The following is a 20,642-nucleotide window of genomic DNA, read 5'->3' as shown; positions in this document are numbered from 1 at the left end:
TTTATTAAAATGTTATTCACACTAAGAAAAAAAGTTATTTTTGAACTTAAGTGAAAGTTTCTTTGGGGAATGGTTCTTTTATTCGCTTTTAAAACCTGAATACGAACCTTCATTTCCCATGCGCACCATGGCTAAATATATTGTGAGCTACACAGTGCTCTTTAATCAGAGATTTCATTTGTGTGTACACTTTCTACACATTTTGGCAGCACTAATGACTTATAGATAAAACAATCGTTTTCTCATTTTATGCAGATGAGTGTTCGGCTCAGTCTAACCGGATTGAGCTTTAACTTTGCGATTCAAATTGAATCACCCTTTATTTAAACATACCACTTGCATAATGACCAGTGAATCATATATTGGAATAAAAACCTATATTTGATTACCAGTGAATGACTAAGATGCATTTGAGAGTTAGTGTAGTGGAACTTCAATATGGACGCCCTCCAGATATTGACCCAGCTTCTTTTAAGAGTACACACAGCTTTTAGTAGGTTATACACAAGACTTGGTATATGCTCTCTTCTCCTCTGGCAGTTTTGCAATATTTCTGATGGCTGCCACCGGTTCGTTTCCCACTCTAAATTATTGATGGATCATGGAATAAGTGCTCCCGCAATGTCCCCTTTTAAAGTACAAAGATGTAGAAGACGGGCCAATGTGTAATCCATTTCTGTTTGAGCAAACCGATCAAACTATCGATTGTAGAATGCCACTTTAAAAGTTTCGGCGACAGATGTGCAGCTGGGAGATGTGACAAAATCCTGCAGCCTGTCTGGCTGTGGTTATTCTATTACCTCCAGCAACTTTCCCTGCCGTCTGATGTGAGATGGGTTTTTTTTCCCTTCCATAAACTAAAAAGAACGAGGAAAAGATTGATGTAGTCTGTAAAAAGGTATTGATGATGCAATATCTCGTTTACTAGAAAGAGACTATTAATGGCCCACTAATCCTCTCTGACAGCCAAATATCATTTGTTGGGGTTATATGAGTCTGTGATGCTGGGAAATTATTCATTTTAGATGAAACAAGTTTTAGCCTTTAATTCCTCTGGAAGGAAATGCAAAAGGACAGTTCATGTGATTTATATATAGATGCAGGTTACGGAAAGCAGAAGCACAGATAATTATGAAGCAAAATTGGGTGCCTAGCTGATCTCCACACACACACTGTATCTGAAACAAACATCGGCATAGACAAGAATAGCTAGCAGTGATTTGTGATTGTGATGATGCACTCCTTTTACACAGAAATATGTTTGTGATGATGAAAGACAGTTTGTTTTTTTTTTATTACAGGAATAAGCCGCATAAATAAAGGACTGACATGATTATGACTGAACAAATGTGTCTATAGAACAATAATTTAAGCATGGCAATATTCATTCTCTCCCTTTCTGTGCAAAACAAAAGGCTACACTATCAACGTTTATTACTTCAATGTTTTTTCTCGAAGATAGAGAGGGATAGTTGTTTGTAAGTTTCTAAATGTTTTTTTTTCATAAGAAATGAATGGGTTTTCTTTAAATGTTATTCAGATTAAAATTTATATTTTATTGTTTTTTAATTACTAAATGATTATGCAAGATATAGTTTAGTATATTATGCATTATTTTGTTTCATGTAGCTTTAAACAATGCAATATTATGTAGTCATGTGTCATGTTTAATTCTCAATGTTAAATTATGTTTAGCTATTTTGAGATGTAATAATAGTTTATGGACCCATAATATAATACCCATTATAATGAGTTCTAATCAAAATATCTCGATTAAACCCCTGTTGACTAGATTTAGATGAGGTAATTGCAATCTTCTGTCCAAAGATGGCACTGTCTAGCAAAATTACTAGTGGGCTAGCATTTCCCTCACACTTGCAGCTGCTTGTAAAACAAGAGACAATACTTTTTTTTATGTTAACAATATTTAACATATTGTTAGGCTTTTATTAACTGCAAATATATATATATATATATATGTAATTTACTGAATTTTTCTGTATTCTCACACGAGGTCAAAAGCATGAACTTCATATCGCAAGATCTTCATCCATGCTGTTTTTGAAAATACTTATAGATCATATTTAGTGAATCGCATGTTTGTATGTGCCACAGTTTTGGTTTTGTACGTTTTATGCCTTGCAAACCCCCCCCCCCCACCCCCCCCCCCAAAAAAACAAAAAAAAAACAAAAAAAAAAAGAAAAAGAAAAGAAGTGATTGCTCACAAATGCTCATTTTATTGTAAACAGCTATTTTGATGTAATAATAATTAATTAATTAATGAATTTATTAATTAATCCCATTAAGGAAGCTGCAGCTAAATAGATATATAATCCCATACAGACAATATAGCCTCGAGACAAATTGCACTAGACAGCTCACTGTAGTAAGCTATATAGGCTATATATTATCTAGTATATTCGAGATTATTGTATTAAATCTAAATATGCAAATGCACATTTCTAATCACAACTGTTGTGCATTTGTAAAATGAGCATCATTGAGAGAATGAAACAGTTAAAACATGCGACATGCAAATAGAGCCGGTCGTAAGTGAGTGCTAGCACAGGGGGCTGGGTTTAAACGCGCTGCTACTGTAACGCTGCTGGGCTTCGGTTCCTGTGCCAGTCTCGCGTAAAACCTTCATATGAGAGCAACGAGCGCGCGCGCGCGCGACGATCTAACGGAGAGCTGCTGATGAAAAAGGCGTGATGTCAAGCCGCTATCCGTGTCAGAGGACTGGGGGAATGTGCCGTGCACTTGGCGTATGCGCTTGTGAATGACCATCCTCCTGCATCGACCGATATAGCGTTGCATTTTGCTGCATAGATCAGTTACCTGAAGCCGCGCGGCGACCGTTCATTCATCATCTCGCATGCAAGAAATCTTCGAGGAATTGTGAGAAATATATTGAAAGGTGCCTATGAATTTGAAGCTTCGGCATTCATTCGGATGTGGATCTATCTGTCAAAACTGAGCTGAACGCAGAGGCATCTTTTGACTGATCATAAGATAGCATCCTCAGCTTTCTTCTGGATTGTAGGTGAGTATGGGACAAACGCGCTTCATGAATTCATTCAAGCCCTGAAATGCTTTTCGTGGGAGATGTGGCCAGGAATACTAATGTGTTCCGTGCAGCATGTTGGAGGAAAGCGTAGAGAAAACAGATCGTTCATGGGAAATTGCTCATACATCGCAAAGAAGTTGAGCAATTAGGATAATGAGAATTATTTTGGTGGATCTGCATTAGCCTATATGGAGACGTTGATGCTGATGCTGATGCTGGAAATCTCAATCAAACAAACAACCTTATCCTCACTTTGACGTTTAAACTTATTCAACTTAATATGCAAGCAGATAATGATAGTTGAATTTTGCTAAATTAATTGCATTTTTTGACCACATAGCTAGAGAAGTTAATGATAATGATTGTGTCAATAGCCTAATTGAATTTTGCCTAATTTTAGTCGTATTTTTCCCGCATAAGAGATCTTGAATCAGAGATAAAACCTGCTGATTATCCTCGTCAAAGCGAAAAACACGCAAATGAAAATGTCACTCATCATTCTTTCTCATTCGCGCGATGATAATCCATTAACCTTATTTTATTGATTTAATTTACGCTTATTTAAACATACCATTCACTTTGCGCTCTTGCGATCTTATCTGTATACTCCTGTAACGTTAGCCTACGGAATCTTCCTCAATATCCATTTAAATACATGATGACTATCACAGTCGCATACTCAGTTTTGTGGGACGCTGCCTGTCAAAGAAGTTGATAGACGTTCAAAATGTGAAACAGATTGTTGCAGAGTGCTCATAATTCAGCTCCTCTCGCCAAAAAACCTCCGTTCCGTTCCTCTGGACTACAACAGATGCACTCACAAATCTTCATTCCCCTTAACTCGCGGCTCTGACATCGGCTCTAAAGAAAATAAATGCTTCTTTAAGTAGAAAATCGGCCAGCATTTGCATGAGAATCACTGGCATCTGCTATGAAGGACAGGAATGATATTAATCGGTGTCTGACTAACACAATCAAACGGCGCTTTCAGTGAGGAAGATGAGGTGAATTCATCTCGAGCGTGACCTCTTCACATCATCGTTTTTATCTCCGTAACAGCGGTTTGACCCGAGACGGCAGGGTGAGAACGGCTCGTTCAAGAACTCAAATGAGCGCATTGCTAGTGGAGAACGTCTAAATGATCAGTTTCGTGGAGAATTCGATTCATAGTTCATTTGAGATGAAGAAATTAAGCAATAGAAGTCTTGAAAGTACGTCCTTTTCCGTTTCAACGGGGTTTTCAAACCTTTAAGGAACCGCAAAAGTTCGGTAAGTTCGTCAGTGTGTTAAACAGACGCTCAGTGAAATCGCGGTCGCCTGATGAGGTAACCATAGCAACAGTAGGTTGCTTGAACGCGTTCCGATAAGATATCGATCGTACGGTCACGCTCAACACATTAAATATGTAATTGGCTAGATAGTTTAGATATTTACATAACTATAGACGATGTAACTGTGCATGGTTGGATAACTACGAAATATTACTGACAGAATTTCAGCTTTATAGAGCTTGTCAAATTCACTCACTGCTATCAAAGCTGAGGAAGCTCATAAAATGCTACTGAAATGAATGCCATAACCTTTTAATTTTCTTCAAATTACACTTATTTGTCTGTTTATCCTGAAAATTTGATACAAGACACCTGCAAAGAGAACAACAATGATAATTATTTGCCATATGGTAGTTTAAAAGTTTTTATATTTGATGTTTTAAGTAGCTCAGCTTGTATTTTATAATCCTTTCAATCATATAGAATCCTTTTATATAAGTCAACATATCTCTGAATTTCAGTTTACATTCCACATCAAATCCAGTGGCATTTTGTAAGCCCTGGGGTCCTGCTTTCAAGTGGTGAGGTCGTAGCCAAATTCTGTTATTTTAGCCAATTTAGTCATTTCATTTACATTTTTTTCATCTTTGTTATAAGCTGTCGCTCCGTCATGTTAATCAGCATGCGTTGTTATTGGGTCTGCTACAAAGTGAACTGATTTTTCCCACTTTTATTTTAGTTTGTAGTGCATGCTGACTGTGCAGATTTAAGATCTCTGATGGTATACCATAATTTTAATTGGCTCATACTGGGGCCTCCCGCATAGTGTCCTGTACGCCAATGTTTTAAACATTTAGATAAGGGAGTCAAACCTACACAAGTACTTTTAGATGAGCAGAGTATCATTATATTCTGTACATTGTGTTCTGGTCGCTGCATGGCTTTGTAGTTTGTTCTCTTTGATGAGGCGCTCTGAGACCGGGAAGGCTGTAGAGCATCTCCAGATCACAGGCTCTTTAATCAATAAGGTTAACTACACAAAGCCACGAGGACAAGTCTCCACTGGGCGCACACCCATCAACTTTACCTGCTTCCTCCTTTCCCTTACCACGGTGGCTCCATGCGGTTTAATCGGAATTGTAACGTGAATCAAGAACTCTCTTCACCTTTCCTCCCAGCGTGAGCTTCCTAAGTTGGATTTGCATGTTCATTCTGATTGTCAAAAAGCCTCCAGCATTCTTACGTTGGGTCGCATGCTATTGATTTGACTATGTCAGTCAGGTGCATTAAGCGTTTCCTGAAGGGTAATTGGAGGGTATTATGTGCTTAAAGGGGGTTTGTTCTTCTGTCTTTAGCCGTTGGCTCTCAGATAGATGTATACGTTTGAGGGGAAGCAGAGGGTCGAATCTCAATGGGGTGGCCACAAGAGACCCATGCTGAGTGCTTATCCTGCTTGCCCCAGTTAAATGCCTTGCTCGAGTGTGTTAGTTTAGGGGCCAATTTGGATATGTGCTTGTATCTTCTTGGCTCGTATTTTTGAGGTCAGCGAGATTACCTTATCAGTACTTTCCGAGGAGGTTCTGCAGCTGTGAAAATGGCAAGATCCTAAAGTATGTGCTATCTCATCACTCATCTCGCCCATTGTCCACCAGGCATCTAATGTTTGCAGAAGAGCTCATCATTCTCTGTGGCTTTGACTGAACACTGGGATTAATTCTCTGATGGATAATTGCGACCAATCCCTCCAGCAAACTTCGAGTAGGCCCACATAGTTCCATAGCGCCACCTATTGATGAATACATTGCGCCAACAAACCACATTGTCCGAAATTACACAGGATTACAGCGAGCTTTAAACACAAGCAGAGGGGCATTTGTGGTTGGTCGGTCATAAATAATACCATGCTCGTTTTAGTTGCATGCTGTGTCACCAGCGTGCACTACACCTCCAGAGAAGCCCCTCTTCTCTTCTCTCGTGGTGGCATACGGGCTTGCCCGTTTAGCTTAAGAGATTTTGACAAGTTGCGATGCATGCATGCGGAATCCTTGACCTATTTCTTAATGAGTGAACAGTACAAATGCATTCAGTGGGTTGCGTTTGGAGCGCGAGGCTTTCCACCGTCCCCCCCACCGCTTGTGCACACAGACACAGTCTTGCACACTCATGCCCTGCAGGATGGGCCCTTGTCGAGAGAGTTCATCTGCTTCCTCTATGCTAGTCTCATGTAATAATAGTGTGTACTGTATATCCAATGTTTGTTTGCTTTAACGCATTGATCTCGCATTCTCTTTGCAGCGTTGCCGCTTGGCTGTTTATCTAGGACTCTCTACCGACCAACTGTCACAACAAAGATCGCTATCACTTTTGACCCTTTCTGCTTGCGTAAAGCGTCTCTGTGTGTTTGTAGGTGAACGTATGCATGCGTTCAAGTGTAGCAAAACAGTGCCAGGCGGGGTGGTGTACGCATGTTTAGAAGCAGGATGCAGATTCACTGTACAGAGGTCATGATATGCACTTGTCTACCAAATAGTTTCGGATGCCTGAGTGGCTTCTGTGTCTATCTCTGTACATCAGGTGTAAACAACCTGGTGTGATAATTTGTCTTCAGCATTGGTGGATTAGGCATGGGGTTGATACTGTGACCCGGCGTTCGGCTACACTGTAATTAGGCCTGTGTTTTCTGCTGCAGCTAATTACCCTTGAACAGTTGGTGGACAGACTCTCGCTTGGATGGTGCCAGTGTCCAGATTGGTCACAGAGAATTGTGGGTGTTGACGCCTTAAACTGCTCTAGAGTGTAGGCCAGAGTCAATCACGTGCAGGTGCCGGTCATTCTGAGAACACTGGCCGTTTTATTCAACATTTTAATAAGAATTGAAACATGTTCTCTGTAAGATCAGTTTACTATTTTCAATACATACGTAGGGCCCTATGATTTCCGCGATCACGGAATTGCGGATGGAATTGCGGAATTGGCAAATTAACGTGGAATTTCGTGGAATTTTACATATTTGGTTTGAAATTCTGTTTTTGTGTGGGAGAAGAATGTATGTCTGGTGAAAATGCAGACCGGGGGAAGCAACCCCCCACCTCGTCATTTCAGCTACAATGACGATGTCAAAACAATGAAAGCATGCCGAAGCGGCTCTTCAACGGATATGCTTTCGTTGGCAAAAAGTTAAGAAACTCAGCGCTGTAAGTCATCTGTGCCGAGCCGAGCAGTTCGCACGTGACTTTTATGCAGATTCCCAGACATAGACTAATTCGCGGCCACAAAATTTAACTCCGGCCGCAACATATTGCGTTTTGTTAATTTTTTTTACCTCAATAAATTTGATTAATAAATTCATTCCTATTTTATTTGTATACATTTTAATCATTAACTTTAAAAGCACACTCTTTTTACGACTAAAATAACAGTCAAGGGTAAAAAAAAATGAATTCACAAAATTTAAATGAAAAAAAAAATGGAATTTGTGAAAAAATAAAATGGAATTTGGGTTTTGCTTTTTTCCCAACAGTCCTAAAAAAATCAACTTGATTTGCAGAAGCTTAAGGCACTTTGATCAACTGAAGAGCTGGTTTTGCTCTCAGTAGCTTGTTGAGACCATTTTTGTCTTAGACTACTTGAAAGTGCTTTTGTGTGAGCAACTCAAAACAGAGAAGACAAAAATCAATCACCACCCAATACAAACTCAGACTTTCTGCTATTTTTTTCACGAGGGGGCTGATGATGCATGCAGTTCAGTGAGTAATCTTTCTAAGGGTAAAAGAGTGAGGGCGGTTTTATGGCAAGATGCTGATGGTTCAGTTTGGGTAGGCTGAGGGTTCTGGATGTCTGTGCTTAATTTCATCTGGTTTTCATAATGGAGTTTTGCCTCTTGAGACTTTGGCCAAAAAGAAAGTATACTCGAGGACATAGAATAGACAGACTTTGTGTGTGTGAAAGAGAGTGATCAAGAGAGAAAGACACATGTTGCCATGTGCCCAGTCATAAGAGGAGAGAGAGTTCTCCAGTTAAAGCCAGCACTCCCCTTCTCCTTCTCTCCCCCTGCATCTGCCGCCAACTTGTGGAAAACAAAAGCTTTTGTTTAGGTCTTCAATCCAGCAGATGGGAGGAAGGACAGTAAATGAAAACGGCAAAGGGAATGGAGCAAGTGGACCATGATGGAAAGCATACAAACTTGTAGGCCGGTCCTTTGGGAAGAGTAACGGTCCGAGGAAAATGCTGCCATGAAGTTCCTGCACTGTGCGGCCCTCTGTTACTTTTTCATCCCAAGCCATTGACTGAAAGCGTTAGTCAGAGCCTCCAGGCTCTCTTGGGCCCGGGCTGCTTTTATTAAGATGTTAATGGAATTGCCTTCATGACACACTTCTATAGGACAGCCATTCTTCAATGCCTCAATCTGTCTTCTGCACGGAGCACATTAGCGGCTTACGCACAACAGGTTCCTTGCACGTTCGTGGCTCATTCTTTGTGGTGACTCTCTAAGACTCTATAATTCTTCCGTGTATATAATCCTTCCCGCCACATGCATGCCATATTTCACAGCATGTAAAGACCGCCCATTTCAACTATAACAGTAATAATCTATGGACGACGCTATGCTTCTGTTTGTTTGTCAGTGAATTGCAGCCTGATTGCATGGTAACATCAAATCAGTATGTTAAACCTCGAAAATGCTAATGCTGGTTTTCTACTCGACGTCTAAAAGGAGGCCTTCCACAAACTGCTAATGATTTCCCTCCCTTAACAACAACCCTTATGCTGTGCTTGCTAAACCCTAGTAGAGATTCCACCGCAGACATGCTAGGCTAAAAGAATGATGTTATAAACAAGATGGAATTTTTTACATTCCATAATTTGTGTAATTAAGCTTTGAAATCCATCCTATCGGTGTTGGAATAATTGCTTTCGTGTCTTGTTTATTGGAATGGTCACTGTCCGTGTAATTACCACACAGTGTCTGTTAAATGACTATAAACTGCTATCTACTTATATTAGTGTACCCCAAATTATATAATCATTTAATCACCCTAAAGGCCCGTACACACGTTATTCGCCAGCGTTTTTCAACAGGTTTTTAGTGTTCACACCCAAGCGATTTTTGGGTGACGATGATCCGAGTGAACATGCGAATTCATTCCCTAACATTTGCTCTGCAATACCACTCCATATCAGTTCTCTTTTATCAAGATTTTTATAGTCGCTGTCGCGATTGTCATATTTTTATTTATGTTCTAACACTAACGAGACCAGCATCTCTACATTCATCTTGTCTCGCATCTTCCTCGTCTTATTTCTTCCTGGCTGTGTAGACGGCGAGGCTATGTACTGTATGTGTGCTCGGCAAGACCGTTTTGTGTTAGAGCGCCCCTAAGTTGTGTTTTACTGTAACTTCAGGAGCTCCAAACACGCGAGTAAAAGCGGCAATCTCATTGGTCGGAAACAAACCCGAGGCGTTTTTTAAAAAATGACGCTTTTACGCGTGGCTGTTTACGAGTCGTTGTGCACACTCACATTGGCGCCCTTGGTTTAGTCACGAGTCGTTAAACGTCTGCAAATATCGTGCGTGAGATTCGTCCCAGTGTGAACAGGCCTGTACATCGTTCCATACTTTTTTTCCCGTGGAACCATATTGTATATAGATTGAATGTCAATTGGGTCCAAACCAATTTATTTTATTGTATGGATGGGAAATGAAATGCTGATAATTTTTTTTTTCTACCAAAGAACAGAAATGGGAATACCCCATTTTTTTTTTTCTCTCTCTTTTTAAAGAACTGTTTATCTTTTATTGTTTTTAACCTGTAGCACTTTGAGATCCTTGGATGAAAAGTGCGTTATAAATTAAACGTATTATTATATTATTATTATTACCCCCCCCAGTGTTTATGTGCTGTGGGCTTGCACACCGCCCCCTATTGACGAGAGGCTGTAGTCCTTGATTTTGTCATTTAGTCTAAAGTTGTCATTTGAGTGTTAAATTGACTTTCATTTTGATTTGATTCAAGAGCAGAGTGCATTTAGATTACACCTCGTCCGCCTTCTCAGTGGTGCACTGGTGGTGATAATTCCTTTGTTGTGGGAATATAATTGCTTTTACCTGGCTTGGATTTTTGGCTGCAGGCTTATGCACGTACACTGACGTGTACCCACCTGCATCCATGCTGTCTGCTTTGTTACAATTCTCAAGTCAGCCATAGCCTTATCAGGAGAGATAGCTCCTCTTTCCTGTCAGGAGGCAGACGCCTTAACACATCCTCTCCGCCTCAGCTGGGAAAAGAGCTCCGATAAGCCTCCCAAATTCATTCCTGAGCCTGATAGCAAACAGGGCTCCTCGGAAAAGAGAGGGGGAGAGACTGGGAACAAGAAAGAGGGAAACTCAAGAAGATAAACACTTTCCACAGCACAGGGCTAAACAAACTGAAAGTGATGATGAAAGTTGATGAAACTCTCAACTTCCAAAGTAGACACATGCCATCTTTGTGTACCCATGATAGTCACTGGTTTGTGCAAGCACATTCACAGAAGGCCTGGCTGGTGCCAAGAGCATTGGACACGCTCCTTTGAAAACATGAAGTATCCATACTTAGAATGAGAACAGAAGGTCATATCGAAGGAGCGACTCAGAGTGGGAAAAGTATTCTGGACTGAGAAGTTCTCCCTTATGCTCAGCATTCTGTTTGAAATCTTTACTTGGGCTTGGGTAGCAGCCACATTGAATTCAAAGGTTCCTTGAGTTCTTGCTAGTTTCTGATTTCCACAGAATTTGTACTTGCTCCTCAACTTTTGATTGTTCTTGTTTTTTTTTTTTGTGGCAATATATTTTGTATACTGAGCTTTACATATACTATTATATATCTATATATGTCATATACTTTATTAGTCATATACTATAGTACTACATATTTGTACATTTTAAAGGGATAGTTCACTTCTGAAATTAATTTTTGATATGTTTTAGCTTACCTCAAGGGCATCCAAGATGTGTCTTTGTTTCCACAGTATTTTCAATTTTGATATTTTTAGGTCGAACCGTTCTTGTCTGTCAGTCATATAATGCAGGTTTAGGGGATCCACCTGAAAAAGCATGCACACAGAAGTCCAAATTAAACATGATTTAATGACTCTTAAATGTAAGTACACATTAATGGCCTAAGACACCAATCGAGCGGTTTGTGTGAGAAAACGAACAGTATTTATATTGTTTTTACCTCTTGTAATCACAGTCACGGCAACTGATCTGAAGGCATGGGCGCTTCTCTCATGCGCCTGAAGTGATCTCTCGCGGGGTGTACGTCACTCATTGTGTTTACACAGAGATTTCGGAAGTTTTACCTTTCACTGTGAAGATTTAAATATCGAAATCGTCTTCCATTGCGATTTTCTGTATCTAAATATGTTTATAAAATCCGAAATCTCTGTGTAAACTCAATGAGTGACGTACATGCACGAGAGATCACTCCCGGCACATGTGCAGAGAGAAGCACCCGTGCCTTCAGATCAGTTGGACGATATAAACAATATAAATACTGTTCGTTTTCTCACACAAACCGCTCGTTTCTTGTCTTGGGCCATCAATGTGTACTTACATTTACGAGTCATTAAATCATGTTTAATTTGGACTTCTCTGTGCATGATTTTTCAGGTGGACCCCCTAAACCTGCATTATAAGACTGACAGACAAGAACCTAAAAATATCAAAATTGAAAATACTGTGGAAACAAAGACTCGTACATCTTGAATGCCCTTGAGGTAAGCTAAAACATATCAAAAATTAATTTCAAAGTGAACTATCCCTTTAAGTTATAGTCATACTTTGTAATAGCATAGTATATTTTATCATTTGTGTTATATAATAATATTTCTTATTATTTATAATGTATATAGTTGTATTTAATTACTTTACAATTTTCTCTCTAAATATGGTAAAAAGTGTAGATTCTGGCAATTGTGCATTATGTTCAATGGATTTATACAGGTTCGCTTTCCGAGATATTTTGAAAATGGCATCTTTTTGTTTGATTGCTTGTCCTTCAAAGGCGATAGTAGCAATGAAACTGGGAAATATCGAGTCACTTCAAAACATCAAGGTCATTGGGCGCGCTAGCAATTGATTAGACCACAAATCTGACCTTTAGGGGGGAGGCATGCTTGTTTGAGCATGTACAAATCTGTCCGGAATCATGATAACATTGAACAATCACTGTTGTCCTTTCTCAGCTTTTCAGCACGCCCATCAAACGATTCATTTGTTTGTGTCGTACATAAACATACTTGTAGAAAACCGTTCCATGCTTTCTAACAGAATCTGTTTCTTTATGGCCGACTAGCGTATGCAGAGATGCCATTGCATGACTCCTGTGGTGTCAAACCTCAACATCAACATTTCCCTTCAGCTTTCCACATTTGAATCACGAAAGTAAGCGTTTGTTTCATGAATTTCACCACAGGAAATAAATAATCAAATGATGACATCATGTATAATTCACAGATCAACAGCAATGTAGGTCAACCACGCTTCTTTTCTCGAGCATTTAAGGGGAGCGACTGTCGAATTAGGGTATCTAAGACAATTATCCCAAGTGTGACAGCACAGAGAGTCTCCACAGAGATCCCTGTGTTGTCCACCGAGATGTTGATTAAATATGACTGCTCGGAAGCTACTGTCTGCTGATGGGGGGTTGGGGAGGGATGGAGCGAGCGAGAGCTAGGGATAACGGGAAGGGGGGTTTTGGGCAGGTTCTCTGCTGTGAATGAATAGTGGCTCAAGCCTGCATCTGTAGCAGTTTAGGATTATGGGTTAATGCTGTTTAATGCTTGCCACACAAGAAGTGAAAGCGTGGAATCTGTGACACTCTGTCACTGTGATGTAATGGTGTCAGCTGGGTGTTTACTCAGCGCTGTGCTCTTGCACTGATCTGAGACCAGCTTTTATGAACGGTTCGTTTCAGGACTTCTGTAAGCTCAGCAGATCACAGGTTATCTTGCTGTTGCCCATTTCCTGGGGCCTTCCTCAACTTTGAAGTCAGCATGAACTAAAATGGACCCCATTTACTTTCTTGATATCCTTTTCTGATCTTACTGTGCACTACAGTATATAGTGCATATGATAGATAGATAGATAGATAGATAGATGATAGATAGATAGATAGATAGATAGATAGATAGATAGATAGAAAACAAATCCTGCTCTTTTTTTCTCATTGTTTATGTAACATGGTTATGTCATATTACATGTTAAAGAAGTAAAATGGTTTGAGAGTGCCATTTAAAGTTGTGGTATGTGTGGAATTTGAAATCAGCAACCGGACGTTGCTTTGTTTTTGTGCAATACGTGAGTAACCTTGGTTTTGCTGTTTCAGAGAACCAATATATGCTGTTGTTGTAGTTGAATCTGCTAAATCATCCATACCTGCACGAGCTGTCTGATGAGACAACTGTTGCTTGTGTTCCATAGCATTGCATAGCATTTTTGGCTAGGGGTTGTGTGTGTCAACAGTGTTCATTAGAATTCGCTTACTACACCTTCAATGTTAACTTTGTGGTTGCTAGGATGTTCCTAGATGGTTTCTGTATTATTTTTAGTGACTGCTATGCCATTAGTAGTTGCTAGTGAGTTCTGTATGGTTGCTAGGGGGTTGATGAGGTGTTTTGTGTTTTTGATGGGCAGTTGCCAGAGTTGGGAAAATTGAAAACTAAAGAAACATGAGAGTGACTTACTTGCATTCAAATATGAATAATATTGCTTTTGCTTATGCTGATTTGAATTCAGTTCAAATATAAGATTTACATTTCCACCAGGGAACCCAACCCTTGTGGTCATCGTATGAGGAATCAAAGTTTCCTTAATCTTTTTAGATAAAACAGCACTTTTCAGAAACATTCCTTCTCATTACCACAAGCGTTCTGGAAGCTTTTAGGTTGAATTGTTTAGTGAGTTTTTGGCAGTAACCCGAGGTGTCTTAGCTGCTTGAGAAAACATTCGAGATGAAGTTTCTAACCCTCAGCTGAGTTAAAGATGGCACTCATCGCCACGGGCAAGAGTTCAGAGGTGAACCGAGCTCAACCACCCACCTCATATGTTCATTGCTTTGGCCCCACATCAACTGTTTTGGAAATACTCCAGTTATGTAACAGACTCGAAAAATCTAGAGCTTCTGTTCCTGGAGGCGATAAATATTTCATTATCTCTGCCTGTCATTATTCTGCATCAGAACGAATCTGTCAATTAAAGGCTTTGTTGAAGAATTTTGTCGAATTGAAGCGTGCCGTAAAACGGTATGGAGCCTGAATTAAAAATTAACTAGCTTTATATTGTTTGTTTGTTTACTCATTTAGTTTCTGCCTGACAATTAACAGCTTGTAGCAGACAGCTTCCCAGCCCTCCCCTAAACATTGTCCCTCCCTCGTTCCTCTGTTCCTTCTTTTGTTTGCTTAGTGTGGTGGAAAAAAAAGAAATGTTTATGGCTGCAAGCAAGCATATATGTGCATGTGTAGTTGGGTGGGGTTACGCGTGTGTACATTGGTATTGTGGTGTTGATATAAGCATGCCAAGTCTCATATGGGTTGTTGCATCAACTAATGATCTTTGCAGGATTTTGGCAGATGCCCAATGTGTCTGCATTCATTACCATTGACACACACCTGTCCTCTTGCTTTGTTTCCTGTCCTTCTTGGGATAAAACACTTCTGAGTGTCTTTCCATTGATGTTGGATCAGTAAAACGAATCCCAAGGTGTCCAAGTCTGTGGCCTTGACTTGGTTTGTACTTCTGTCTAGCCAACTGGCCTCAGGCTCTCCACACCGAGTCAATGCGCTTCAAATCATACGGCTACTCTGCTTTGCTCTCTCTCAGAACAACAGATCTTCAATTAGATAAGATCCTTTCAGAAACACCTAAGGATACAGCATAAATTGTCCCAGTAACTCCGTACGACGACCCCATCAGTATACCGTGACCTGCTATCAGCCTCAATCTCCTTGATGTTCCAGCGGTGGCTAAAGGAAATCTAGTGGTGACTACTGATCATGATTGTGTCCATCATTGCTGTTGCACGCTCTGATAAGTGGATGAATTAAATGAATATAGAAATCACGGTAATCTAAGGTGCTGTACTCTGTCCAAAATGTTGTGGGTTGCGGCCTATCAATCCCCTTGTGTCTTCAACACGTCTTTCTTGCGCACTTTCTCATTACAGAGTGGGATCATCCTCTGAGTCAGTGCTTCATTGTAAGGACTTTGTTGTTGGTCCCTTGGTCATGTGGTGTTAAACAAAGTTCTAGTTTCAGTCAATGTTTTTATTAGTCAGTGATTGACAGCATCCGCAGGCAGTACGGAATATGGCTCGAAACGGGAAACAAGGAAGAAGGAATGCGAGTAAGACCTCTCTGATTGTTCCTGGCGAAAGTGAGTCAGACAGGAAGAGGAAGGGAGCAAAAAGGAAGTGGGCATTATATTAGTCTTGCTCAGGGGAAGTTTGACGGACAGGGCAGGGCTTTGGTGTGACCGTTCTCACAGGATGGGAAAAATGGCTTACTGTTTCACATGCCGGTCACCGAGGATGGCTGGCGTGCTGCCATGCTAAGGTCAGGCAAGATAAGTCAACCTCTCTGGAGAGACTCTTAGTCAGACATTCAAGTATGTTCTTGCAGTAGCAGGCATTTCCGATTTTCCACCCAAAGTATTTATGTCAACACCTGGAATAAAAAAGCAAGGATCAGCAATTTGACTTCTTACCCTGCCTGACTAATGCAGCTCATGCTCTAACATTGACCTGTTTTGTTTTGCCTGATGTAGTTTCAAACGTCATGTACCTTTCAACCTCCATTTTCTACTGCACATCAAAAGCCAGATTACATTGGTGAAGTTCTTGCTCAAGAACTTGAGCATTTGATGCATAGCATGCTATTTTGAGGGTGGAGCAATGAAGGGAGGGGGTGTGTTTCTTTAGAGTAGGGGTTGTGTGTGTGTGTGTGTGTCTGTGTTTGGGTCTCGATTTCATATATCAACAGTCTTCGCTTACTACACCTTCAATGTTGACTTTGTGGTTGCTAGGATGTTCCTAGAGGGTTTCTGTATTATTGTTAGTGAGTGCTATGCCATTAGTAGTTGCTAGGGTGTTGCTGCATTTACTAATGACTCAAATTATCCATAGATTTGCTCCATTCAGTGAGTCTCTTGTATCTCCATTAAGAATTTAATTATTTTTTTTATGATAGTTCCTGATTGGATCTTTAGCCGTCTGTTGACTCGCAGTGGACTGGAGGAAGAAGTCCTTTCAGAACAAGCATTGAGAATTCCATTTGGAATTCAGTTAAGAATGCTTGAGTTTGAAATTAAATTGAAATTGAAATTAACTGTACTTTAACAAAACAAAAAAAATGAAGATTCAAAGACAAACCTTGAATGTTGGCATGGCAAAGCCTTGTTTGATTGATTAATAGATAGATAGATAGATAGATAGATAGATAGATAGATAGATAGATAGATAGATAGATAGATAGATAGATAGATAGATGGATAGATGGATAGATGGGTGAATGTTTCTGATGCCATTTGGTGTCAGATCTGTTCTTTCTTTCTCTTTCCATTTCTTTCTGTATTTCTTTCTCTGTTCTTTCCTCATATTTCCTCAAATAGCTTTGGGTTCAGCCGCTCCCTGTTGCCCAGCTGAAACAGATGCTAATTTGAATCATCATTCACACACAGATTAGTCTTTGATCAAACTTAATGCCCAAGGAGCGTCTGTTGCATTTGAGAGGAGAGGAAAAAAACACCCTTTCATCTGTTCCGAATCTACTCAGAGAGGGAAAGAGTCAGATGCGCAGATGAGCGAAAGAAACCTTTTAGATGGCTTTAGCCATTCAGGTTTGAGACCATGACCAATGCGGATTGTCCAGAAATGGTGCCTTAACAGCTTACAAGCAGCATGACCCTGAGACTCACACCTCAATGGTAGTCCCAAAGGCTCTGTGTGTGTTGCATATGATCTACTTAGTCAGTGCTATTCTTCTATTACTATTCTGTTCACATGTGGGACTGGGTCTAGTAAGTCCCTGCTCTGAATTTCAATTCCGGCTCTTCTGATGTATGCCTGTGTATGGGCATGTGATGCTGTCCGTATGTATGTTTCATTAACATATGTTCATTCATTGAGGGCTATGGTGTTCTTATTCCTGCATATATCCTCATCAGAACCGAACCGAACCAAACCAAAAAGCGTGGTTAAAAAAACAGATAGTACTGAACGATGGGCTAAATGTATTGTTGCATCCCTAGTATCTTGTAGTTTAATGTAGTTGTAAAGGCTTCAAGTTTTATAATATACCACGTATCAAAAATGAAAGCTACAATTAATTTTAAAAACATTTTTCTCAGTTTTTTCCCCCCCAATTAAGACAAAAGGTTTTGTTTTCTATAGAGATTTTTAGTTATAATGAGGCTAGGTAGCGCTATTTCGTGACTTTGGTGTTCTCAAGTTAGGGTTAAAAGAGCCAGGCTTCAAGTACAATAGCGTTCATGTATTTCAAACAGTAGAGCATTGCGCTAGCAACACTAAGGTCATGGGTTTGATTGCCAGGGAATGTATGTACATACTGTAAATGCCCCCAACCCCTATGGATACCCAGACCAATATGCTCCCATATAAATAAGTGCTAGAGAAGAGGAATTGCTTATAAAGGACGAGAGAAAGTGAATGAGATCGAAGCTAGCAACTCCTTTTTGGCACTTGATGGGCAATGTCTTTGAAACCAAGGGCATTAAATCAAAGTTTACCATTTTAGCATCTATCTCTATCTGTTCTTTCTTGGTGCTTCCTCTCTTCCATTGCTCATTGGCAAGCCTATTCATGTTTCATATGGTGCATTTGTTATAAGGCCTGATCCCTCACACCTGCCCGGGTGTTCTAGATTCATGCCCCAGTGGAAAAAGTGCTTCGGTGTTCAGTATCGTGACACAAAATTTTTCATCCGTTGTTGTAGGTCAGTGTGACATTCACTCCGCTCCACAGCTCTTCTGCAGCTCGATTTTCACTTCCACATTTGTGAAGAATGTAATATCAGTTCTGTGAGCACACCAAAAACTTCATCTGTATTTTTTCATAAAAATTCTTAAATTTGTCTCTTTGAGATTTAGTGGCCTATTTTTTTGATGCAGTCTATTATATTAATTATGAATTTGTCCTGAAACTCTACATAATTGAATGGATCTGGCTGGTAGTCTTAGCAAAAAGAGCTGACCTCATCAAGGATCAAGGGACACGTGATGTCAGAGCTCGCAAGGTGTTCGTCCCACAGGAAGCAGACCTGCTATTTTCCACTTGACACTCCTTCCTCTGGGCGTTGAACTCCGAGCTGTGACTCAGCATTTCCGTTGGCTAGATAGCATGGTTGACAGGATTCAGGGTGAATAAGTTGGCACTTCCAAGTGCTCAAAATATTAATGACCTTTCACTTTCTCTCAGGAGGGAAGATGGTCAGGTTCCTTCTTCATGTTCCTTGTTCTTTTGGCTGCAGACCACCTCTTGCCTTGTCGGCTATGAAGCTGTCACATGCTAGAATTTGATTTGGATATTCACTTGTAACTTGCAGAAATATTTTGAATGCCTCAGTAACGCATAACGGAACCAGCCCTATTTACCAGTTTATATATATATATATATATATATATATATATTTGAAATATATAAATTTGTTATAGTATAGTATAGTATAATATAAGTAAAAGTCCAGTCCTAATAAAAACTGTTTTACTTTACATGGAGGCTGCCATGTTTAGGTCACATGGCCAGCCAAACAACATTATCTAAATGTGTGTTTTTTTTTTTTTTTTCAAATAAATGTTTTCATTTAGATTTTTATGTTGTTGATGATAAAACTGCTTGCTAGGTGGTGTATAGATTATTATCAGTCTGCCTTTACATCAGCAACTTGATAAAAGCTGTTTTATTCTACGTGTAGTTGGTCGCCCAATGGGGGTTGCTGAAAAATCAGCTGAAAAAATATATTGGTTAGTGCTTCGATAGATCATTTCCTACTTTTTCCTAATTTGCTACTGTTTTTTTTAAGACTTTTATTTGCATTTATCTTTGTTTACTTGTATTTATTTACATGTGAAATGAGTAACAAGTAGCTTAAAGGCCCGTACACACCGGGACGAATATCAGCGCCAGCTTGTATAAAAACATTATTCGCCAGCATTTTTCAACACGTTTTTTGTGTTCACACCCAAGTGATTTTCGCTGACGATATACCGAGTGAACATGCAAATTCATTCCCTAACATTAGATGGCGCCCATTTGCTCTGCAATAACACTCTATACAGTTCTCTTTTATCAAGATGTTTGTAGTCGCTGTCGCGTTTGTCACATAGTTATTTATGTTCTAACACCAACAAGACCAGCAGCTCTACATTCATCTTGCCTTGCAATTTCCTCGTCTTATTTCTTTCTGGCTGTGTAGACTGCAACGTTACTTGGCGTATATCTTCTTCTCCGTTACGTATGTGTGCTCGGCAAGACCGTTTTGTGTTTGAGCGCCCCCAAGTTGTGTTTTACTGTAACTTCAGGAGCTCCAAACGTAAGCAAAAGCGCCAAAAAACGTAAAGCAAAACACGTAAGCAAAAGCGCCAATCTCATTGGTCGGATAATTTTTGACGCGATGCGTCAAACTAAAAAAAAACTAACCCGAGGCTTTTTTTTTTTAAATGACGCTTTTACGCGTGGTGTTTTAGGTGTCGTTGTACGCACTTATATTGGCGCCCTTTGTTTAGTCACGAGGCGTTAAACGTCGGCGAATATCGCGCACGATGTGAACAGACCTTAATACTGCATCAGGATTGATTATATAAATACTTGCGGTCGTGTTAATGACCGTAACACCATGTAATTCATAAAGGATGACTTTTGTGTGAAAATAACAATAGCCATTAAATGGGCAGAGTGAGATCCATATATGACCTGATGTTCGCGCAGTCCGAACATCATTTTTCTCCTAATCCGGTAGCTTTTGACCTACTTATGTCGCCATGTGGTACTTAACCAATCCACTAATTGCTTTCATTTATTCATACCCATGTGAAGTTTAGCATCCCAGTCATCTGCCTGTCATCTGAATTAATGCATTCGGAGCAGCAGCGTGTCTGTCTGTGCTGCAGCAAACTTAGCACCTATCACGTCAGACTGGGCTTCACGGAGAACTCTTCGAAAAGGATGTCTGTCTGAAGGGCAAGAGGAAAGGGAGATATATTTAGAAAGATAAAGCCTCACCAGACACTCTCAGTCCTTCTGTAAAGGGC

General features: G+C 40.0%; 1 protein-coding gene across 2 annotated transcripts in view; it reads left to right on the top strand.

Moving 5' to 3' along the window:
* Positions 1–2,602: 2,602 nt before the first annotated feature.
* Positions 2,603–20,642, top strand: part of plxna2 (plexin A2) — a 222,327-nt gene continuing 204,287 nt past the window's right edge. The window contains exon 1 of one of the 2 annotated variants that reach the window (XM_039652640.2): positions 2,603–3,044. The gene's annotated coding sequence lies outside the window, so the exon portion shown is untranslated. The remainder of the gene's footprint in view (positions 3,045–20,642) is intronic. The other variant, XM_039652638.2, reaches the window with a different exon arrangement.

The sequence above is a fragment of the Pimephales promelas genome, chromosome 20, assembly GCF_988280905.1.
Source record: "Pimephales promelas chromosome 20, fPimPro1.hap1.1, whole genome shotgun sequence".
Lineage (NCBI taxonomy): Eukaryota > Metazoa > Chordata > Actinopteri > Cypriniformes > Leuciscidae > Pimephales > Pimephales promelas.
This window is presented reverse-complemented; position numbering and strand designations above follow the sequence as displayed.